The sequence below is a fragment of the Otolemur garnettii genome, unplaced genomic scaffold (genome assembly GCF_000181295.1).
Source record: "Otolemur garnettii isolate 467f Iridium unplaced genomic scaffold, OtoGar3 scaffold00005, whole genome shotgun sequence".
NCBI lineage: Eukaryota > Metazoa > Chordata > Mammalia > Primates > Galagidae > Otolemur > Otolemur garnettii.
Window position 1 is genome coordinate 26,153,877 of NW_003852400.1, and position 22,176 is coordinate 26,176,052.

The 22,176-nt window shown below is 41.5% G+C and overlaps 1 pseudogene; it reads left to right on the forward strand.

Annotated features, from left to right (window-relative positions):
* The first annotated feature begins 7,551 nt into the window (after positions 1 to 7,551).
* Positions 7,552 to 22,176, forward strand: part of LOC100963148 — a 51,406-nt pseudogene continuing 36,781 nt past the window's right edge.

The following is a 22,176-nucleotide window of genomic DNA, read 5'->3' on the forward strand; positions in this document are numbered from 1 at the left end:
CAGCTACTTGGGAGGTGGAGGCAGAGTTGCTTGAGCCCAGGAATTGGAGGTTGCTGTGAGCTGTGATGCCACAGCACTCTACCTAGGGCTACAGCTTGAGGCTCTGTTTCAAAAAAAAAAAAAAAAGATAAAGAAAAAAGAAAAGAAAAAGAAAGAAATTTAAAGAGATGAAAGATACCTATAAGGAAAACTACAACCATTGATGAAAGAAATTGTAGATGACACAAACAAATGGAAAAGCATCCCAGGCTCATGGATCTGAAGAATTAATATTGTTAGAATGGCCATATTGCCCAAAGCTATCTACAGTTTCAATGCAGTCACTACCAAATGTCATTTTTTCCCCCACAGAATTAGAAAAAACAATCCTAGAATATATATGGAACAATAACAAAAAAGCCTGAATAGGCAAAGCAATTATGAACAAAAAGAATAAGCTGGAGGCATCACATCACCTACCTTCAAATTATATTACAGGGTAAACAAACTTGAGAAGTAGTCGTGTAAAAATAGACATATGGATCAATAGAACAGAATAGAGAACCCAGAAATAAAGCCACATATTTACCACTAACTGATCTTTGAAGAAGTCAGCAAGAACATTTACTGGGGAAAGATAAGTGTTGCTGGGAATTTTGGATATCCATATGCAGAAGAATAAAACTGGAGTCCTATCTCTCGCCATATATGAAAGTCAACTGAAGATGGATTAAAGACTTAACTTTAAGATCTGAATTGAAAAAATACTATAATAAAAGCCAAGGAAACCTCTTCTGGACATTGGCCTGGGTAAAGAATTTATGACAGAAACATCATTGGTCTTGATATCTCTCAAATGCACAGGCAACAAAGCCAAAAATAGACAAATGGGACTTAATTAAACTAAAACGCTTCTGTACAGATAAAGAAATGATCCACAGAGTGAAAAGTCACCTTGTTGACTCTGCAAATTACACATCTGACAGGGGACTAATATCCAGCACATAAAGGAACTCAACAAAAGAACAAATAATCCCATGAAAAGTGGGCAAAGGACATGAATAGACTTTTTTCAAAAGAAAACATGCAAATAGCTTAACAAGTATAGGAAAAAATGCTATAACTCACCATCAAAACCACAATAAGATATCATAATTACCCCAGTCAGAAAGGGAAATTTATACAGCCTCTACAGAAAGCAGTGTGGAAATTTCTTAAAGAACTAAAAATAGAGGCTCAGCACCTGTAGCTCAGCTCCACATACACCAGAGCTGGCGGGTTCAAATCCAGCCTGGGCCTGCCAAACAACAAAGACAACTACAACCAAAAAATAGCTGGGTATTGTGGCAGGCACCTGTAGTCCCGGATACTTGGGAGACTGAGGCAAGAGAATCGCTTATGCACAAGAGTTTGAGGTTGCTGTGAGCTGTGATGCCATAGCACTCTACTGAGGGTGACATTATGAGATTGTCTCAAAGAAAAAAAAAAAAAAAATAGAACTGCCATTTGATATAGGAATCCCACTGCCAGGTATCTACCCAAAGGCAAGAAGTCAGGCTCAGCACCTGTAGCTCAAGCGGCTAGGGCACCAATTACATACACTGGAGCTGGCGGGTTGGAACCCAGCCCAGGCCTGCCAAACAACAATAACAACTACAACCAAAAAGTAGCCGGGCATTGTGGCATGAGCCTGTAGTCCCAGCTACTTGGAAGGCTAGGCAAGAGAATTGCTTGAATCCTGGAGTTTGAGGTTGCTGTGAGATGTGATGCTATGACACTCCACAGGAGGGCGACATAATGAGACTCTGTCTCAAAAAAAAAAAATTAAAAATAAAACTTCCATTTGATATAGGAATCCCACTGTCAAGTATCTACCCAAAGGAAAAGAAGTCAATACATAAAAAAGACAACTGTAGTTGTATGTATATTACAGCACTCACTGTTCACAACAACAAAGATATATTATAGAATAGACCTAAGAGTCCATCAATGGATAAATGGATAAATATGTAGTATACACATTCAATGGAACACAGTTCAACCATACAAAGGAAAGAAATCATGTCTTTTGCAGCAGTGTGGATAAAATTGGGCATTGTTAAGTAAAACAACCAGGTACAGAAAGGCAAATTTATGTTTTCACTCTTAAGTGGGTGCCACGAAATGTGTTTACATGGACATAGAGAGTGGAATGATAGAAAACGGAGACTCAGAAGAGTGAGGGGTTGGGAGAGTGGAGAATGATGAGAAATTACTTACTGGGTACAAGGTGTATTACACAAGTAATGGATACCCAGAAAGCCCTGACTTGACCACTACTCAATCTACACGGGTAACAAAATTGCACATATACCCCATAAACTTGTACACATAAAAAACCCTAACTCCCTGACTCTAATTTGAACCATAAATCTTGCATAGTTAAGTGAACTGAATACAGATAGATCTAAGAGACATGACTACCAAATAAGTACACTAGAAGTCCTGATAATTCTACAACTACCCAGTGAAATCAGCTCTGGTTTTTTTTTTTTTTGGTGCATGTATAAAATTTCTTTGAGATCTGTAAAAAACCACAGAAGTTTTACCACATTTATTAGCAATCATTTTGTTTACAATGGCAAGCTACACAAGTGAATATAAGCTGTAACTTAATATCCTTTAGCTGTGCACCAACTTGGCCAGATCTTAATTTCATCTTGTACACACAAAAAAGCTAGACACGTGAAAAATTCTTGGCAGTTATGTTAACATTTTTCATTGACTATTGACCCTATTCAAATAAAATTGTGTTTTTAGATTTTTTTAGATTATGAGGAAAAGACACCCAGGAAAAATAGAAAATAAATTAAAAATGAAAAATGTGCTCAGATGACTGAATTCTGTTCAGCCAGATTTGTAGATAAGAAGGGCCCAGGCAGCGTGATTCCAGGGACCAGGCATCCTGCAGGAGGTGCCAGAGGAATTCATAACTTTGGCCTCTGCTGCCCATAGTGTCCACACTTTGCCCAACTGTTTGGACCCCAGTCCTGGCCATCAGGTTATGACTCACATGTTACCAAGCCTCCCTTGTAGGTACCCCTGAGAGGCTGACACACACAGGCGCAAATTTGTTCTCTTTAGTGATCTAAAGGTGAACTGGTCTAATAAGACAGGAACTAAATATTACAGAAGAAAGTTGTCAATTACTAATGGATGCGGCACCTGAGAGGTCAAATACATTTGGAAATTGATGCTCCATTTGGACCTAATACTCACTTGGTGTGAGGGAGATAAGTTCCTGTGCCTAAGTGGAGGACGGCAACTGAGGGGCAGCTGGTGGGGGATACAGGACAATGGGGCTGAGAAAGAGACAAAGCGAGCTGCTCAGCTGATCACAGCTAACGTGGCTTTTGTCCTTCCCAGGACTTGTTACTTCCCATTTCTCTGAGATGTCCCTCTTTCTCCTGTTTTCATGTACGTGAACTTGATTCTGGGAATTCAGTGGACCCTGACTAGAACTTTTTGATAGAAACCTGACCGTTACTTATGATGCTACACAAGGGGAAATTTAATCTCTGCCCCTCTCACACAGCAGCCTCTACCAAGAAATAGAGGAGGAATTTGAGTATTTTCCCCCCATGAGGGGAGAGACTGGGGAGAGTGTTCTCACCTCTAGTCAGACACTTAGTTTTCTGTCACGAAGGGACAGACGGCTGACATAATCGGTTAGACCTCATGGTAACTGAGCGAGCTTTTCACTGCTGGGCAGGCTGGACAGTGTCATGATGGGGAAGGACATAGATCATGTTCAGGTGTGAGATTTTTTTTTTCTTTTCTTTTCTTTTTTTTTTTTTTTTGAGACAGAGCCTCAAGCTGTCACCCTGGGTAGAGTGCCATGGCATCATGCTCACAGCAACCTCCAACTCCTGGGCTCAAGCGAGTCTCCTGCCTCAGCCTCCCAAGTAGCTGGGACCACAGGTGCCGGCCACAATGCCTGGCTATTTTTTGGTTGCAGCCATTATTGTTGTTTGGTGGGTCCGGGCTGGATTCGAACCCACCACCTTAAGTGTACGTGGCTGGTGCCTTAGCCGCTTGAGCCACAGGCGCCGAGCCTTTTTTCTTTTTCTTATCTACCTTCTTAATCCATGCTCATGAGAGCCAGTGGGCTCTCCCTGCGGCTGCTGGCATACATCTAAGGGACAAGACAGCTTCACATCAGCCAAGGAAAGGAATGTGCTCTTCCTTGTTTTTCTTTTAACCAGGTCCCCAAAAAGGGTTTGACCTTTTCTTTACAGTGGTAGCAGCTTCCTCTCAGATGAGAACAGTGAAATAGCAGTTGGGTGTGGAGGAGAAATTACCTGGGTCTCCCACCTAAGCTGTGTCCCCCAGGCTGGCTTGCTAAGAGCTGGGGTGGAGAGTATTGGCTACTTGCCAAGATTGATTAAGTGATGATTTATTTCCAGTCTGCATTTGTATGTTTACTCTCTGGGTAGGAAGCGGGAGAGAAAGGGAGAGGTGAGTGGCACCTGGGCCTCACGGGTAGTTTTCATTTCATTATTTCAAATAGAATTTAAATTTAAATGATACTTGAGAGTTGTTTTGGTCATTTATGTATTGGATATTCTCCTTTAATAATGTGAAAAAATTATTAACTTTCATTGGACCCTCCTTATAGGCTGAAGTCTATTTTATTGTATTAGTTTAATTTCTAGTATAGGGAATACACATAGGCACACACACACACTTAAAGGTCACAATTAATCCCCAAATCCTGAGATATAGGAATGTCTAAAAATTCCATTAAGTCTCCTTAAGTGAATAAATTATTTACAAAATACTTGAGCCAGGCATAATGCTGGAGATGCAGGATAACTTACTTAATCATAAGGAAGAATGTCAGCTTACTTTATGCTGGGTTTAGGCTGGGAATGTCCTATGGAAATGCTATGAAACTCTGTTGCAAGCTAAATAGAATGAAACACATTTCTAGAAAGTGAAGCTAAAAAACAAATCTGAGAAAGAAGGTACATTTTCAAAGATAAATTCTTAAGTCCTGAGAACATCAGTGACCAAAAGATGAATAAACCCAGGTTAGTCAGTGGTGATAGACATCAAAGAGAAGAAAGAACTTCTGATTAGAAGAGTGATTGGCAAGAGAACCAACTAAGCAGAAAGGTGAGGAGACCTTAGGTGGGAGGCAGGAGCAGGGCCTGCGCTTCTGTGGAATTGTGACACATCTCTGGGTTTTAGGAAACAGATCATCAGACGTTTGACTGATGCTACAAATGTTAGGTGGCAGAGCCTGATGTAAACTTCCAACTCTGTAGCTAGTGATCTTAGGACAAGGGTTCTGTTGGATTTGGGTATTGCTCTGCTAAAACACAATGAAGTTCCCAGAGCTATTAGGCAGGTTAGAGAAAGAATAAAAAGGAAATACTGCACAAAGACTTCATTCATCAAGGAAACACAGTGTTTAGGAATACAAACTGGCTTTAAGGATTTGAATTCTAGACCAGTTCATTTCGTTGGTTCATTGATGATTTATTTACTTATTGTGCAAACACTGATTTGGCATCCTCCATGTACCCCGAGCCCACGCTGCTCATACCTGACATGGGTCTTGGGAGCCTATCTGGCACCCTGTTGCATTTTACTTGGTTCTCCAAGGTGAAAACTGTTAAGTTCATTCTTGAATCCACCCACTAACATCCAAATGGTAATTTGCCTCTTGAGTTGCAGCCAGGGGCTTTCCAGATAGTGAAAAAGGTTGATATAAGAGAGAGAAGGACCAAAAGAGGCAATTTGTCTCCATTTCTGGTGATAAGGCCACCCAGGCAATTTTCCTGAGGCTATGTTACTTTGCAGGGCTCTCTCTCATTTATTATCCATAGAATCTAGATGTCCTGTGGCTATTGCAAAGATAAGCTAAGGAGCACACATTACCCAGTAACAGATGTTAAATTATCTAATCTTCCGTTGTTATTGGAAGGTGGCCTGGGACCAGGTGTTAGAGGCAGGTTTTCCTGTCACTGGTCTAACCAGTTTCATGGGCACTAAGTGCAAGAGATAACACAAGAAAGAAATAAACCAGATTAGAAGTTAACCAGATAACTGTGAGAATAAGAGAAGATGAGATTGTAGAAGAGCTTAATAAGGCCAAACGCTACAGCATATTTGTTGCCGTATTATGAGTCCTTTATGATATCGGCTTCAGTGGACTGGTTATGTTAGAATTAGATGGCTTTCACATCTCATAAGGACTGTCTTATTGACAGTGAGGTAGTATAAGCCCACATTTTTCTAACTTTAATATGCATAGGATTCCCCTGGGGATCTTGTTATAATGTAGGTTCTGAGCCAACAGGTCTGGGTTGGGGCCTAAGAAGCTTCATTTTTTCAAAAGCTCTCAGGTGACATTGACACTTTTGGTTGATTGGCAGTATTTTGAGTAGCATGGATGTAAAATTGAAGGTATATATTATCATTCCTCAGTTCTCATGGTATATCATCATCAAATCAAGTTTATTTTTGTCTATTCTGCCCTTTTAAGATTTATTTAGTAATCATTGGGTGCTCCTGGGTGAAAATTTCTCAAGACCCTCAGTCTTTTCTGCTCACACTTAAGTAATAGACCATCCCTCTGTCAATTAAGATCGTGGACACAGGTTCACTTCAGTAATTAGGTATAAGATGTTAGCCGAGCTCTGACCCTGACTTAACACGCAAGCCCAGCTTGGCCCAGCCTCAGCCTGCTTCCCCTGCCTGCCAGGCTGTCCAGAACAGGGTTCCTCATCAGCCCTTCTGTGTTTTCCCACAGAAAACACAGCTTTGGGGTTAAAGCTGCTGCTTTCTCTGTCAGGCACTTCCATGAGTCTTTGTGCTGCCCTTTGCTGAGGACTCTTCCACCGTCCCCTTGTTGCTGGCTGACAGCCATCTCAAGTCCAGATGAACTCTTATTTCTCTTGCTTTGGATCCCAGGAATTTGGCCTCACCCCCAGCTTCTTGCCGCTGTCCTCTATGATCCCCACCAGACCAGACCCTAGCTAGCTCTCTCTCTAGCTCTCCCTCACCTGCGGCCCAGTGCTGGTCCACAGGAAATAACTCTGGTGTCCTTTATCCTGAAAAACTCTGAAAGTACCGGTTGATCTTTTCCCAGAGCAGTTATTCAACCAACTTTGGCCCTCTAGATTTCCTGGCAAAGGTGAGATGTAGGCCCAGGGGCCCCCACATGCACGGGTGAGTGAGTACTCAGGAGCTCTGAGTACTCTGGACTCATTAGATCCCCTCTCCATAGAGTTGGGTGACAGAAATATGGCAAGTGCTGTCTTCACAAGCATCCCTCTCCCTTCCCTCTCTCAACCCTTTTATATCCTCAAAGTGGGTCAGAGAATTCAGAAGTTATGGGGTTGATTCTCAGAAATATCTTTTGAAGTTTTTTATGTCAGTTTCGTGTCTCACTTTTAAAGTCACTCAACGTTGTTAATAATGACAATGACCTGTTTAGCAAGCACAATAATACTGAGGTGGGCATGATTCATTTCCTCATTTTACAGGTGAAGAAACTGAAGCACAGAGAGATTAGGAAAAACAATGGCTGCTGTGAACCTAAGAAATCTTCGGTTTGGACTCGAGCACCACACTGCGTCTCTGGTGGAAGACGTCCCAATATCTGGGGGTGATGTCATGGTAAGTCCAAAAGGAATATTAAACAGTAAGTGGTAAAACAGAGCTATAGAATGAAATCTTTGGGTAACATTTTGATTCCAAGTTTGTTTTTTTAGAGACAGAATCTCACTTTATTGCCCTTGGTAGAGTATTGTGGCATCATAGCTCACAGCAACCTCCAACTCCTAGGCTTAGGTGATTCCCTTGCCTCAGCCTCCCGAGTAGCTGGGACTACCGGCGCCCACCACAATGCCCTGCTGTTTTTCGTTGCAGTTTGGCCCAGGCTGGGTTTGAACGCTTCACCCTCGGTATATGGGGCCAGCGCCCTACTCACTGAGCCACAGGTGCTGCCCTTGATTCCAAGTCTTAAATATTATTGCTTAAACGATAGATCCTTGGACTATATTTCCTAAAGTGTGTTCCATGGAATGTTGGACCTGTGGTTCCTTCAATCATCCAGCACACATTTGTTCTTTGTCATATGGGGAATTCTATCCTCTTATGATTTGCGATCTATTAGCATGTCATAGATTTTAAGGAGTTCTATAAAAAAGTGCATTAAACCCAAATTATTTGATTTTGGGTTTGTATTAGTCCATTTTGCATTGCTATGAAGAAAATACCTGAGGCTGGTAATTTATAAAGAAAAGAAGTTTATTTGGTTCACAGTTCTGCAGGCTGAACAAGCGGCATTGCTTCTGGTGAGGGGTTCAGGGAGCTTCCAGCGAGTGAGCAGGTGTGTCACATGGCGAGAGAGGAAGCAAGAGAATGGCAGGAGGTGGTGCCAGGCTCTTTTAAACGACCAGTTTTTATATGAACTAATAAAATAAGAACTCACTTATCGTGGGGGGAGCTCACACCATTCATGAAGGATCCTCACTCATGACCCAAATGCTTCCCACCAGGCCCACATTCAACACCAGGCATTAAATTTCAAGGTGAGATTTGAGGAGCCAAACATCCAAACCATATCAGGGTTTTTCTGCTTGAGTTTTTTGGAAGCACCAATAACATTCTTTGGGAGTTGGAACTGACTTTTTGGAGTTAAGATCAGTAAGTGCATCTATTAATTGTTTTCTTTTTTTTCTCTGTGAAGAATGTCAAGTTTGCAATCACCTTTTGCAGTAAATTGGCAGCTTTTTCCAAACACACATTAAGCCTAATTTGGAAGTAAACCCCTTTATAAATAACAATTGAAAATAAAGCAATAACGTGTTGACCTCTCTGCACAGGTAAAATATGAGGTTTGGTATAGTGATTTTCTATCTCACCTGCCAATTAGAATCAGCTGAGGAACTTTTAAGCATCTGATGATCAGGTCACACCCAGGCAATTAAATCAGAATCTCTGGGATAGGAATGGTGGCTCATGCCTATAAGTTTAGCACTTTGGGAAGCTGAGGCCCATAGATTGCTTAAGCTCAGTTAAGAACAGCCTCAGAAAGAGTACAACCCTGTGTCTACTAATAATAGAAAAACTAACTGGATGTGGTGACCCACACCTGTAGTCCCAGCTACTTGGGAGGCTGAGGCAAGAGGATGCCTTAAACCCAAGAGTCTGAGGTTGCTGTGAGCTGTGATAACACTACCATGGCATTCTACTCAAGGTGACAGAGTGAGACTTTATCTCACATAAAAAAAAAAATTCAGAATCTCTGGGGGTAGACTCCAAGTATTTAGATCCAGGACTCTGATTTGAGCCCCGTGTGGACCATGTGATATACAAAGATAATTAGGTGAATTCAAAGTATCTCTCTGAAAAGGACTTCAAATTATCTACTACCAACAGAATTAGTATGGCTAAAATGGTTAAAATGTACAAGATTTTCTTTATTACAAAACTAAATGCGTACTCCTTACCGTTTCTACATCACGGCAATTCTCTAGGACACTCCTTACAGAGGTTTTACAATTTATGACCTTTTGAATAAACCCTTTCTCCTTGTTTGGCTCTCATTTGTCAATTTTATATTTGCAAACTTCATCTATGGAAAATAATGAAATTAGATCAATGTAATTATGTTAATGGTTGTCACCTGTAGCTCATCATTTGAAAGACAATGGCCATACATATTTTCATAATTTTTGTGTTACTCAACTCATTGGCTGGGAAAGCATTAATGATATAATACTACTGTTTTGAATATCTGAGAGGTCACTGGAAGGCACCTTAGAGATAAAAATGCATGAAATTGGAGTGAACGATTACAATGAATATGCTTAAATTGTCTTTAATGTCCTGTTTTTGGCTGCAAATTTTATTCAAACTCTTCAACCATTATTCTTAGACCTAAATCAAGTAGGTATTTTTGTTCGTCTTGTCTCACACAATTCTTTGTCATTTTGTTTGAACAGTGAACATAATTCTGTTGCTAAATAAAAGAAAATCATGGGGTTACAAATTCTCTCTCTCTCTCTCTCTCCAGAATCTGGTTCAATAAGAACAAACCAGCAGTAAATTCCTACTCGCTGTTTTCTTCTTTTGTATTTTGGCTGCACACACTTCTTTCTTTTCTCCTCTGGTCTTTGCCTTTCTTTGGTTCTTGCTCTTGGCCTGTGCCGTTTCTGTTTGCAGTGGAGAAAACAACACAGAAAGCTCACATGTCGACAGAAACTCAAGATATCTTTGCAGTAGCTTTAGGAAATGGAAATCTATTAGATGCTTTCTCCCTGAGAAGGTAGTAGAAATTGTGAACATGAGAAGGAGAAGATGGTAATTAGAAAGAATTGTTTATTGGAATATTTGAGTGAGGGTGAGGATGCAGGAGTCTTGTTGGAGAGAAAATGGATTTGCATATAGAAGGCGACTTACTATTCTCTAGAGGGAAGTCAGTGGATTAGCAACAAAGGATGTTAACATTTAATCTTCTTTATACTTATCACAAAAAGAGAGAAACGAAAGAATAAAGTAATCTTGGGTACATGCATTCAATGAAAAAGTCATTTGTAAATTTCACAAATGTGAACTGCCTTCTAGGGAACTACTGTTTAAATGTCATCTACCTAAAAAGAATACATTTTAATTGGACTTTGGCAAGTTCTTCAGTACTTCCTTTGCTTTGTGAAGACCTGTTCCAACAGGTAATACCCAAGAGAGCAGGGTTTTAAAAAGGGAAAAGGTGAGCAAACATATTAACCATATCTAGGGCCTGTGAAACAGGCAGCTATTTTGGTATAATTGTTTTTTCCTAGTTGTCATTTACTAGCTTCAGGAGCATCACTGGATTGGTTTAGTTTAACAAACAAAAAAGATCCCTGCCCCTCCAACAAAAACAAAACAAAACAAACCCAGCCCATGGTATAAGGAAAGCAATATATAGGGAGTGTGAAGATGCCAAACTGAGTCCTGATTTCTCAGTGAATAGTTAAGAAGTAATTGGAGCCCCAGTTTCATCAACTGTCCCCATAGGATACCCTCCCAGGTCTCTAAGAGCCAAAATCAAATTAGCCCACAGCTATGGAGAGCATATTTGCTTAAACCAATAGTGACATCTGGTGGCTGCATATAGCAATGACAGATTGAGCTGCCTTCAAGCTTTTCCAAGGGGCTGCTCAAAAATGGCCACCTTTTCCATTTGATAACGTTCCAAGGATCAGTCAGAAATCTCATTGCTCAGATTTGTTCTCCCTAATTTATTGTTTATATCATGAATTATTTTTATTTTTATTAAGCACAAATGCGCAGCACATTTTTTAGTGAATGACACTTTGATAACTCTTGTCTTTTAAATGAAATTTTATAAACATATCTCCAAATTCCTTTGCCCCTGCACCTACTTTTCTAGAGCAGACTGCCAGGCCATGTGATTGCTTGGATTCATAACTTGTTTATTCCCTCACTTACTCAGCTCCTACTCTTGTGTCAACCTCTGTACTAGATAGCTGGGAGTCAGAAAGAAAAGCACTGAGCTACTGAAGTCTCTTTCTTATTAGAACCTGCGGAACTGACAACACAACTGCTGGGGTTCGAGCTCCCTTTTTGTATATACAGACAGAGGCAGAGTAAATCTCGATTTTCACTGGGTTTGCCATACTCTCCTGGTTTCCCTCTCATGGTGGTAAGGCGCTCACCCCTACCTTCTGAATGCCAACCATCCTCTCAGACAACTCTGAGTTTCTACACAGAAATGAATGTGTGAGCAAGCACACTTTGATGGAATGTTTATTATTTTCCCCCACATTTAATATCACAATCTGGGAGGGTTTAGTATCTTAATATTCCCTTTAGGACAGAGTAGCCAGCACCTCCAGTTTAATCCTTTTCCAAACTGGTGAACTCGGAATTCCTACCACTCCCAGTCTCAGGCTGCACTGTAGGGCTCTAGTCGATCTTTTCCCAGCACTATTTAAATGTGTTATTGTTACTAATTTCTCTGTTGCCAGTTCTTCCTTTACTGGAGGAGAAACCCACGTCTCAGTGCATTTAACAACTTTCCTGAGGTGCTAGTAATGACAAGGTGAGGAATGGAAGCAAGGTCTTTGGAGGCTGTTGTCTGAGGTCATTACTGCACACCCACACTGCCTGCACAGTGCAAGGGTGACACTCTCCCTGAGCAATTCCTCCTTCCTTGACTGTCTGTGACTTCTGGGATATTTGTGATCCAACAAGAGAGAAGGTAGGAAAAAACTCTCTCCCCTGTATGCTTGACCACTGTGGCTTTTCAAAGAGGGCGGGGAGTCATAGGCAGGTGTATGAGGGCGGTCCAGAGATATCCAGCCATGTACTATGTAAAATAGAGGCGTCTGGGGCTGGATACTTTCTGGACAGCCCTCAGTTTAGTTTCCCTAGGAACACCAACAGGTGGTTCAAACACAAATTTGAATTATTTATAAATGACTGCAGGAAAATATTTACTCTGAGAACTCTAACCATTTTATGCTTGAATCATTCATAGTCTTTACTATTTAGAGCTGCTGTTAGCCTTGCTATCATTTATTCATCTGTACATTGAACCAGTAGGCCTCTGTTCAGTAGCTACTGTAAGAGTGAACTAGATTTATAGTTGTATTTTAAAAAATATTCCTCCTATGTTCACATAAATAGTCTAGAGGGAAGATGAATTTGGACACATGACAGTGATGTAGAGGACGGTTTGTTGTAGCTTCCCAAATTCTAGGGTGTGCAAGTGTCAGCACCTAATAGTGCCTGTCACATGGCTGGTGTTAAAGATATAATTGTTGACTGACTGATGAATATGATGATGCCATCCTTCTGCTGAAGGCCTTCCAAGAGCCTCCCGTTATACATACAATAAACTTCTAGCATTGACCTTAAACTTCAAGCCCTGCTTACCCTCCTAAGCCCCATACACACTGGCTTTTAAAATCCTAGTCTAAGAACTTTTGTATGTACTTTTTACTCGACCTGGAAAATGTTTTTCTCTGTCCTTCCTCACGTCTCCATCACATTCTCAAAGAGGTCTTTCCTGGTCATCCCATTTAGGCTCCTCTCTATTCTCTATCTGGCACCTTTTTTTTGCCTTTGTAGCATTTGGCTCAATTTTCAATTATTTAAATTAAAAAGAAATTTCTCTTTGCCATTGTTCCCAGGTCTGTCTATAGGAGGCACTGCTGAGCAGTATGGGGGCAGTGGCGTGAATAGTCAGGAAGTGAGGTTGTTGTATGCCTTTTTCTAGTGACTGGAGAGAATACCGGGGTAAGATTATATTTTTTCCTCTTCCCTATAAACTTCAGAAGGTTTTCTCTAATAAGTTGGGGGAAATTTCTTCTTGGTTGTTGGGTCAGATAATTCTGGTATCATATTTTGCAGATAATTTCTCTGCTACTATAATCTTCATTTTGTAGAAGCAAAAGCACTGGCAGTACATTAATTTCTTCCTTTATTAATGGCCTGTTGAGTGCCTGCTCGGTGCTAGACACTGATACACACTGAGGATTGAGCAATCAGCAAGATGGATTCCTTGCTCTCAAAGAGCTTACACCATCTTAGGCTGCTAGTTGCCATAACAAAATACCATTGACTGACTGAGTGGCTGAGTACCAGAAATGTCTTCCTCTCAGTGCTGGAAGCTGAAAGTCCCAGGTCAGGGTGCCAGCATGATCAAGTTCTGGTGAGGGTCCTCTTCCTGGCTAGTAGATGGCTGCATTTTAGCCATGTCCTCACATGTCAGAGAGGGTTAGGGTGAGAGCGAGAGAAAAAGATAGATAGATAGATAGATAGATAGATAGATAGATAGTGATCTGGTGTCTGTATCAGGGCACTAATTCCATTGTGAAGACCACCTTACCCTCTTGATCTCATCTAACTGAATTACCTCCGAAAGGCCCCATCTTTTTTTTTTTTTTTTTTTTTTTATTGAATGGTAACTGTGTACATTGATGCACTTAAGGCCCCATCTTTAAAATGGGGGCATGACACAATGACAGCCAGACTTCAACATATGAATTCTGGGGGGGACACATACATTCAGGGAGGACAAGCAAATAAGGGGGCATGATCACACAGACTGGACTTTGGTACGAGTCAGGGTGCTGCGAATTCCATAAGAAGGACCCTACTTGGTTGAAAGTTTTCCAAGTTGATCCCTGAAGAAAAACAGCACATGTGTGCAGGCCAAGATTAACAAGGCTGGTTGAGAAAAAGCCAGAAAGACATTATTTTTCTGGTTTCTCTTTCCGGGGCTCCATCAGACCAAGAGCGAAAGCAGATGTCCGACTACTTAGCTGAGGATATTTTCATGTTTTCTGACAGGTTAGTATCTGAAAAGTCTTGCTGCACTTTACTTTCAATGTCCAAATCACTTACTGCAAGCAAGACTGCCCATGTCATGGATATGTATTTAAATTTTAGTCATATGAGACAAAGAAAAGATCCAGAAGAATTCTGGGTGCTCTACAGGGTCGGTGAAATTATCTTTGATTTCGGCAGGAAAACTGCTTCTGCTTTGGGCAGCACAATGTCAGTTCACTGCAAGGAAACAGTCCTGGGAGTCCAAGTGAGGACCCGCCTTGCCCCAGACATTCTCAGGGCCAGGCCACTCAGGCCTCACATCCTGTTTCCCTTGTCACCACCAGAAGCCCAAGGCTGCCTGGCCCCCGGAGTCTTCACTCTTGTCCCCACACATTTTGGTACATTCAGTCTCTTGTGATTCTTCATTTTGCAGATCTTTTCATAGTGCCCTCTGAAACTTAGGCCATCATTTGCAAAATCCCCTCTTTCCTCTCAGTTTTTTCTGAACGTTTTCTTCATCTCACTCTGTCTAAAACAGCCCGTTGCTGGAGGCATCTCAGGTCAGTTGCTCTTAGGCCGCGGCTTTCCCTTGTCCTTCAGATGCCAGGTGCCTTTGCAGCGCAGGCTGTTAGTGTACTGGCTGACCTTCTGGTCATTCTTTTCCATTTAGGGTTCAGCATCATGCTCATTTTCCTTCTGTTTAGTGCTACTCTTGTCCCCATTCTCAGTGACTTCAGTAGCAAAACACAGGGCACACAACCGATGCTCTGACTTTGGTTCCCTGGTCTCCTCACTTCCAATTATCTCTTCTTTTATTCTTCTTGGTCAGATCCTAGACCATGTCTATCGAAAATTATATTGCCTCTGAAATAGTGACTTTAAGCTGATGGTCACCCCCTACCTTTCAGTTCACTCACCCTAGTGCCTGACTTTGCACATGTTAACCGTTTTGGGTCCCTTTAGTTCCATGACCCCCCTCACCCCCCTGCTTAGACTTCCTGTGTAGGCCTATCTACACAAGGACTTCCTCCCACACATTTTCTTGCCCCAATCTCCTTCCATCATATTTTTCTGCTTAAACCTCGACTCTGGAAAGGAGGTTCTAATAAAAAGTGAGGACCCATCTCATCTAGGGGCTCTCGGGACTAGACCACTCGTGCTTCCCATCCTGTTTCCTTTGGTCACTGCCAGAAGCAGTGACCCCCACCTGCACCAAGCAGTTACACGTGTTCCAGATAAATACCCAACCATACTGACCGGTTTCATTTTAGATTTGGGACCACTGAGCTTAAATGGGCTTTTAACACTGCTAGAACGTGAAGTTCAATGTCCCCTCCTTAGTGTATTCAGTTTCTCACTCTTCCAGATAACTGTATCATATATATTTTCTCTCTTTCAACTTTTAGCTCTTTGGAAGGGGACTTCCTTTCTCTGTACCCTTAGCTGATAATATAACTTCTTGATTCATTTAGAAAATGTTAGTAATCATTCTGCCACCCAAGTGATCTTTGCTTACATGCATTGTCTTGTCTCTGATGACCTTAGAGCTTAGGTTTCTCTCTGGGGCCTCTTTCCCGGTGTGTACTAATCCCATCCCCTGCACTTCCTTCAGCACTCTGCTCTTCCATCTCACCCTCATTCATTTCCCTTTCTGGTAGATTACTCCTGTCAGTACAGGTTGTAGTATCTGCTATAACAGAAAAGATTGCTCTTGGTTCCACAGCCCCCTTCAGCTTTGCTCCATTTCTTTTCTTTCTTTCATAGTAAAATTATTTTAAAGATGTTTGTATACTTGCTGTCTTTACTTCCTTACCAATTATTCTGGATTCCAGCCCATCATTTTTTTTTTCTCAGCAATGCACCTAGGCTAATCTTGTTGAAGCTTCCCGCCATTACCTCTATCTTGCTAAATCTAGTTTGGTAAGTAGCGATCTGCAGTCTGCATGGTCGCCTAGCTGCACTGACGCTCCGTGTCCCCACTGGATGTCTCACGGGGACATCCTCTCAGTGAGAGGTCCAACTCTTTCTCCCACTCTCCCACACTTATTTTCCTCACCTCTTCTACCTCTCAGTTTAGGAAAACACTGTTCACCAGGTTCTGGGGACAGAAGTTTAGGAGTTGTGCTTCACTCTTCTATTTTCTCTACCCTGCCCATTCAGTCTACCAGCAATCCTCTTGGCTTTCTCTTGTCATATGCCCTGAACCCAACTATACCCCTCCTCCCATTGTTATCCCAGGCCTGAGTCACCATCATCTCTGGCTTGGATGATTTTTATCTTTCTATATTTTGTCCTTCCTATTGGAGGCAGAGGGAATTTAAAAAATATTAATAAATGAATTAGGTAGTTGGTCCTGGTTATAATCCTGGGTCTGTTACATACAAGTGTGTATGGTCATGTGTTGTGAAGTCTTTCTGGGTCCCAGTTTCCTTATCTATAAAATAGGGAGAATAATGTCACCTACAGTGTGGATTTGTTGTGGGATTGAAGGAGTTCATATTTGCAAAGCAACACTATATTAGAGCTTTTAAAATAAAATAATTAAAACTGATTGCTTCTCATTACACTAAATGTAAAATCCAGGCTCTTTCATACCATGAGCCTCTAAAACGCTGAGTTGTCTTGCTCCCTGCCTGCCTCCTGAGACCTGCTGCCTACAACCCTCCTCTGTGCTCACTGTGCAGCCCCGCTTGCATTCCTTCTGTTCTTCGGGTCTTAAAAACTTCTCTTACTGCTGCCTACATTGCCCTTCCTCCAGATCTCTGTTTCATTCACTCTTCATCACTTCAGGGGTCTGCTGAAGCACTGGTTCTTCAGAGAGCCTCCTTGATCACTCCCTAAAACAAGGTGCCTCGCCCTAAATTATACTATTATTTTTTTCATATCAGGTGTCGTGATCTGTAATTATCTTATGCATTATTTATTATTTCCTGTCTCTCACACTCTCATGACATCCCTGTGATGGCAAACACTGTGTTTGCCTCTTTGTAGCTCCAGGATGCAGAACTGTGTCCGGTACCTGGCATCTACCAGGCTCTCCAGGTTTGTTGAATAAATTGCAAAACAGTCTTGTAAGTGAACTTCCCTATTTGGCACAATTACTGCCATTTCATTCTTCTTGGCTGATGCATGATATCCGTGGTGCAATTTAATCTTGTTAACTGTAAACTCTTGATTGGAATAAAGCATATTGTAAATTTACCTAATTATACTGGAAGGGCTTGTTTTGACCTCTCATAGTTGTATGTTTCAGAGTAGAGCTTGCTTGTCTTTTCAGGTCCCTGAGTTAATTTTAAATAGGCCTGACATGTGACTTTTTCATTCACTACCACTTTCTTTATCAAATCATTATATAAAAATTCTATCTCTGGCCTTCCCAGACAGATGCAATTTAAATTCTTTGGAATAGTTGAAGAAAATAAAGACCAGAGGAAGTAAGATTGGGGTGTTTCCTAATAATCTTTGAGGAATGTATATGCTGATGCATGGTGCATTTTATCAGCTTGGGAAGAATGGAGGAAGTGATAGAACCTTGGCAGTGTTACAGTCCAAACTGTAAAAGGGATACAGGGAAGGAGGCATTCATCCTGCTGGACAGGCTTTGGATATAATAACAGGGAGAGTAATTAGGACAATGAGGAGGCCTATTTCCTCCTCACCAAAATCTACAGGGTAGTTCTGGGACAGCAGTATTATGTAGGCACTTGAAAGGCTATCTGAAGTCAACCATATATTTCTAGGAAAAAAATTCAATCTCTGTAAATATTTATAATCTTCTAGGGTTTTTCCTTTGGTTGGTTGCATGGATGCATTTTGTTGGCCCTAATGGTAGGCATCTGTCAGAAATGACTCTATAATAAGGTAAACCAAGAGTTGCCCAGAGCATTTGCAAGGGCTTGACTAGACAAGGACTTTAAGGAATCATTTAAATACACTCTACCTCCCAACCTCTAACCTATGCTAGGAATACCTCACAGTTGCATTTAAATGAGTCCCTGATTCTTCCAAGCCTGATTTTTGCATATTTTTCCAGCAAGCTTTTGAAAGTAGGTGACATAATGGCTTTGGAACATTTCTTCTACTGAATCTACTGGATTATTCATTGTTAGGTATTTACCTAGAACAATGTACAGTATAAAATAGAACGCAGCAGAATATCGTGATCAGCCTGTCAGAATGCCGAAATCTATGTTTTCTATCTCTGACCCTTAGCCAATTTCTGGAAACCTTGGGTTTTTACTTTATTCATTATTCTAAGGGTTGAATTTTTAAACAAAAAGAGATTGCATTTATACTCCTCACAAATCATGTAGTTCATTTGAACAAATCTTACGTTACATGGTAATTAGAACCTAAAGTGACCCCCAGTGGTTTTCTACTTTCCAGTGCCCATGCCTTTGTGTAACGCCCTCTGTTTGAGTGTAGGTGGAAATTGCAACTTGCTCCTAACCAATAAAATAAGCCAGAGATGATCGGATATCACCCTTGTGACTAAGTTATGTTATATGGCAACAAGAGATTATTTTGTATGAGCCATATTTAATCAGAAAAAGGCCCTGAAAGAGGGGCTAGACCATCCCAGGGAGATACTCCCTCACTGGACCTCAGGAGACAAGCTCCTAGGATGTAATCTGCTTTTGGAGAGGGCCACATGGCAGGGAACACTCAGTCCTAGAGCTACAAGGAACTCAATTCTGCCAACGACCCAAGTGAGCTTGCCAGAGAAGCCCGAGTTCCAGAAAGGAACATAGCCCAGCTAATACCTTGATTACAACCTTTTACCAAGGACCCAGATAAACTGTGCTAAGATTACTGACCCAGAGACTCCGTGAACTAACAAATGTGTGGGGTTTAAAGTTGCTGGATTTGTTATATTTTCATTATGCAACAATGGAAAACAAATACAGGCATCAATTCTGATCCCATGCACAACATTATACATGAGTTTTGCCAAGCCAAATATGTCCTCCAAAAGACCACCAGGATGGCTAAGTAGTAGAAAGGAAATATCAGTTTGGCGATACCAGTTTGCAAGCACGAAGAGACCATCTCAGACATATACAGAAGGTGCTCTCTCTTCAATGAGGAAAGGGCAGGTTGGTTTCCGTGCCTCCCAGGATCTATATTATATAACAGAGTCAGCTATAGTCAGTAGGTTTTGGGAAAAGCTATACAGCTGGATGAAGGAAGTTAAGCTCACGGGCAGTGGGAATGCATATGCGTAACATTTCTCTTATGTTCACTTTGAAGTGAGACTTTACTATTAAAATGAGGTAGAATTTGGCTCTTTATATCAAAAGATGAATTATAAGGTACAAAGATAGTTCATGATCAGTCTCTATACGCTGGCTAAGACTGGCTTAAGGTCAAGGCCCTTTCTCTATGCAACAGAGTTGTGGTGGTCTGGTTGTAAGTCAGAGTTAGGAATGATCTCGCAATTTGCCCAATTGCTCCTATTGTTAGGGAGTTTAGCAAGAAGGTAGTTTTTCTTGTAGCTCTAGGAATTTAGGACGTTGCCATGCCAGCCAAGCTGCAAACCCTCAAACTGTAGGGAATTTTTGTGTCCTTAATTTTAGGGTCCATCTTAGTTGATAAAGGGCCATTTCTTTTGATCTCTCAGATCACAAATATGACATCACTACCTTATGTGGACTATGCCATGTGAGAAGAGATTTGAGAAGAATTCTCCATATGCTAATATGGGAAACATTATAATGTGATGTAGGCCAGGTGTGTGGGAAAGGTGTCTGTGAAAAGTAAAGTCAGAGCCAAGGTACGTGGGAAGATGTAGGTTTATCTAGTAGAACAGAGAGCTTTGGCAGAAAGAAATCCCAATGGGAATGTTAAATAAAATTTATAGGAGACATGGATTTGGACTGAGATCTTGCACCAGACCCCAAGAGACCAACAACATGGAGTCACTCAGGCTAAAGTTTCACACTACAGAAACAAAGTTAAGTTATTTATTTGACCTTCAGAGAGGGAGAGGGAGAGAGACAGAGAGAGAAGAGCCAAATCCCCAAACAGGACAGTTTCACCAGCTTGTTAAGGAAGTCTTCTCTCCTTTAACTTTACAAGAAAAGTAAACTGATGTTAACCAAACCCCCCTTTGTTTCCTGTTTTTGCTTTCCTCAGTCTTTTTTTTTGTCCATAAAACCAAACTTCTCTGCTCAAAAAAGCACCTTTGCTAATTTTTTAGAGGAGACATGGCCTGAATTCATGAATCTCAAGTAAAAGCCAATTCAGTGTTTTAACTAAATGTGTTGTAATTTTGTCTTTGGATAAGGGTGGTGTTGCTTTTACACGTTGAAGGGAGAATTGCACTAAAGGTGTCACCCCCTGCCCCTCAGTGGAGAGAAGGGGTGAGGGGAAGCCACAGCCAAGTGGACACCAAGGACAGCCCACTCGTCCCTTCTCCTGAGCAGCATTATGCGCAGAGGTGAAAGCCATTTACAGTCTGCTGTATTTTGCCACATAAAATGTGCTCCCATGTATAAGACGCTCTCCCACGTATAATGTGCACCCAAGTTTTTGACCTCAACTTTCATTAAAAAAAGCTTTCATTTTTAATTCAAATCCAAAGCTTAAAGCTTGTGGTGTACAAAAACCATTGTGACATTTTGAAGGAATTTTCCAATAAGTTTTGTAAAAATATCAGCTAGATTGCTAGATCCCACCTAAAGTGTCTGAAGAGAAATACAGTGCTCTTGTTGGTCAAAAATGCTTTTGTTGCAAATTTGTTGTAAGTTCCACAAAACTCATGACTGTATTCTAGGATATTATTTTGCATATGGATATTGATATTACTTTCTAGAGTTACACATTTATTTATTTGAGACAGAGTCTCACTCTGTCACTCTTGGTAGAGTACTGTGGCGTCACAGCTCACAGTAGCCTCAAACTCTTGGGCTTCAGTGATTCTCTTGCCTCAGCCTCCCAACTAGCTGGGACTTTGTTGTTGCAGTTGTCATTGTTGTTTGGCAGGCCCCGGGCTGGGTTCAAATCTGCCAGCTGCAGGGTATGTGGCCAGTGCCCTAGTCGCTGAGCTACAGGTGTCAAGCCTAGAGTTACACTTTTAACACATAAGCATAAATAAAAGAGTTAAAAACATTTATATAGATAAGAAATTAGTTCTATCCAGTGTATGATGTGCATCTTTATTTTTCTCTCAAAACTTTGGGCAAAATTGTGTACAGTGTACATGGCAAAATATAGTCTTCTCCAGGTTGGGAATTACTAAACATGGTTGATGGGTACCACATTACTATAATTCGGAGAGGTCAGAAACCTGGGGTGGGCAAAGGTGCTGGAGGGGGAGGGCTAAAGGGAGATATAGACAAGAAATGATGAAAAGGAGGAAGAGGTGGGGAAAGAAGGTTCTGTCCTGGGAAGGCCGAGGGAAAAGTCGGGTCTTCTTTCTCCCGGTTCCACTCACTGGATCCTCCTCCCTCCCACCCTCCTCATCAAAGAAGAACAAGCCCTGTGTGCCTTGAGCCTGTGAGGGATCTAGAGCAGTGGCCACACTGCCTGAGGGCCCAGCCTCCTTCCTTTCCTTCTAGTCTCCCAGCACTTGTCCTTGGAGCCACTTCCAGTGTGCCTCCTGTGGTAACGATTGCCCCTTCCAGTGTTGCTTGAAGGTTGCCAATGGCTGGAACTCACTGTGGCTATCTCTGCTGTGATGTGGCTATCCACGGCCAGTCCTGGGAAAGGGAAAGGGTTAGGTGTCTGTCTCCTTACCCCAGAAGCTAGATGCCAGCTCTTCAGTCTTTTAAGGAGCCTTCACATAGTTTCCAAACATAATTGAGAGCACTAAGACTACTGTTAAAAATTCAACCAAGGATTTTCTATGAATCTGAAACC